Source organism: Orcinus orca, chromosome 7 (assembly GCF_937001465.1).
Source record: "Orcinus orca chromosome 7, mOrcOrc1.1, whole genome shotgun sequence".
NCBI lineage: Eukaryota > Metazoa > Chordata > Mammalia > Artiodactyla > Delphinidae > Orcinus > Orcinus orca.
Window position 1 is genome coordinate 53,837,619 of NC_064565.1, and position 2,499 is coordinate 53,840,117.

General features: G+C 42.4%; 1 pseudogene; it reads left to right on the forward strand.

Annotated features, from left to right (window-relative positions):
- The first annotated feature begins 811 nt into the window (after nt 1-811).
- LOC117198067 (NADH dehydrogenase [ubiquinone] 1 beta subcomplex subunit 1-like) lies at nt 812-1,086 on the forward strand (annotated as a pseudogene).
- The last annotated feature ends 1,413 nt before the right edge of the window (nt 1,087-2,499 follow it).

The following is a 2,499-nucleotide window of genomic DNA, read 5'->3' on the forward strand; positions in this document are numbered from 1 at the left end:
ACAATTATTAAACAGTTCTTTTAATGTCTCCTGCAAATATCTTTCCCGTAAGTAGAAAATGAGGAATGATGACAAGAAGAGAATGAGAACTGGTCTCACATGCTGGTTAGCAGTGGCAGCAGTAACTCCTGTGCAGACCCGATGGTAGAACAAAGGAAGCTGTTGAAGGATCCCTCTAACTCCCTGTGAGCTCTTATTCTTCAGTGGGACCTAATCCCTAGACGCTTGGTGCTTGGTGATGCTGCTTCATGTCTGCTTTATTCTCTCAACGTTGTTTTCCCTTCCCTTTCTTAACCTCCCTTCAAAACCAGCTTTCATGGTTCAATCCATAAATTTTTCTGATCACTAATTCTGTGCAAGGCAGTCTAAGCACTGAAAAAAATATGAAGGACCACTGGTTTTAAGCTGTTTAATATTTATTTAGAAAAAAAAAGGTGTGCAAAAATAAGTGATGAAGGAATTCCATAACAACTCTGTATTTTATTTTATTAGAGGACACAAAGCTGTACCTAGAAGCTGAGCATTTGGGGAGACCTTAAAGATCAAGTTCAGTTTTTATCCAGCACGTGAACTGCCCCTACCACGCTGTGGGCAATTGTCTGTCCAGCTTCTAAGTTGTTCCAGGCCCAGAAGGCTCACTAAGTTCCAGGGTAGCCCATGCTGACATCTGTTGCCTCTAATTGTTAGAAAGTTCTTATTTACACTAGATTGTTCCTTCTATTAATTGTCAGACATATACCCGTTGTCTTGCAGAAGAAAAGTCATGGTCTGGCTGGTGGCTGGGCTTACCGCTGCCCTTGGTCGTGGGGTTGTTGTTGGCACCAAGGCCCCAGCGTTCATGATGAACTTACTTCAGACTGTGCGTGACTACTGGGTACATATACTTGCCCCTTTGGGATTTGTCTTTGGATGTTGTCTAGACAGAAAACATGATGAAAAGCTAACTGGCTTCTGGAACAAGAGTCTGTTATTTAAAAGGAACTGAGGCCCAATGAAGAAGTCATCTGGAAATAAAGGCTGTGGCTGAAATACAGAATGTTTACATTTTTTAAATTGTGAGAGAAATAAAAACTCATTATTTTATTTTATTTATGTATTTATTTTTTTGGCCATGCCATGCAGCTTGTGGGATCTTAGTTCCCCGAAAAGGGATCGAACCCAGGCCCACAGCAGTGAAACCGCTGAGTCTTAACCACTGGACTGCCAGGGAATTCCCCACATTCATTATTTTTAAAAACAAGAAAAGAAAAGTTATGGTCTGCTGGAAATGGCTGGGGGGAACTTTCAGAGGAGGAGGCATTTGGGCAAAATCTTAAGTGCTACTAGAATTTAGGGAGACCGACAGAAGTGGGGAGGCAGCATTCTCATCCTCTTAGAGTTACACTTTCTAATTGTCAATCTGGATCCCCTAATTAATGCCCCCGTGTTAAGGGATGTCTCTATTTTAAATAATGCAGAGCAATCAACAATATGTCAGATACCATGGCATCATTTACACAAGATATTTGAGAAAATGAGTAGAGGGACTTTTCATATTCTCCTCACTTATAAAGCAGATGATTATCCACCTACTACAGCTGGGCCTGCAGTAATCTAATTCTGAAAGGCCAGTTTTATCTGGCGTGCAAAGGAAGTAGGCAGACACACAGCGGTTGTTTGGAGAATAGTACAGATGTTGAGGTGAGAAACTACAATGGCTGGAGATACACAAGAGGGGCTTGTGGGAGCACAGCTTTAAGCCATGAGGGTTCACTGTGTTGGGAAACCACAGCGGGAGCTGGTCAACCTTGTGTTACCCATTTGGATGGAACCGCTCCTATTTAACGCCATGAACTGAGTTTTAACTTTATGCAAGCAGAAGTCTTCTCGTTTCTCTTTTTTTTTAGCCTGGCCATGCAGCATGCGGGATCTTAGTTCCCTGACCAGGGACAGAACCCGTGTCCCCTGCATTGGGAACCCTGAGTCTTAACTACTAGACTGTCAGGGAAGTCCCTAGTTTCTCTTTTTAAGGAGAGTGAAGTCCAGAAGTGCAATTCAGAATATAAATGACAGAGTACCTATATGTCAGGAAATGGAAAAATACGGATGTGCTGACAGCTTCCACCTGAATTCTTCTTAGGAAGAGAATGGCATTTGTGTCAAAAAAATACAATGACAAGGTATGGGGTAAAGTAGAATAGGGGTCTTCTAGAGGCCTGGAGGTTCTGGGACCTCGCCGAGAAAGTCACAGGGAAATATTTGCTTGTTAATCTGAAGAAGATGAAAAATGAAGAGTAGAGATGTTTAGGAGGTGAAGCCTAAAGACTGGTCGAAGGCCATGCCCCAGGGTGTGACCCTTCCTCCTAAGCACTCTAAATCTTCAAAAGGTACAACAACAACACAACAAATACACAATGCATGATGTGAATAGATTTTTATGGAAAATGATGCAGGGACTGTGTGTTTTGCATCTGGAGTATCGTGGAGTTTTTCAGGTACAGCGCAAAAGAACCCTGCTTT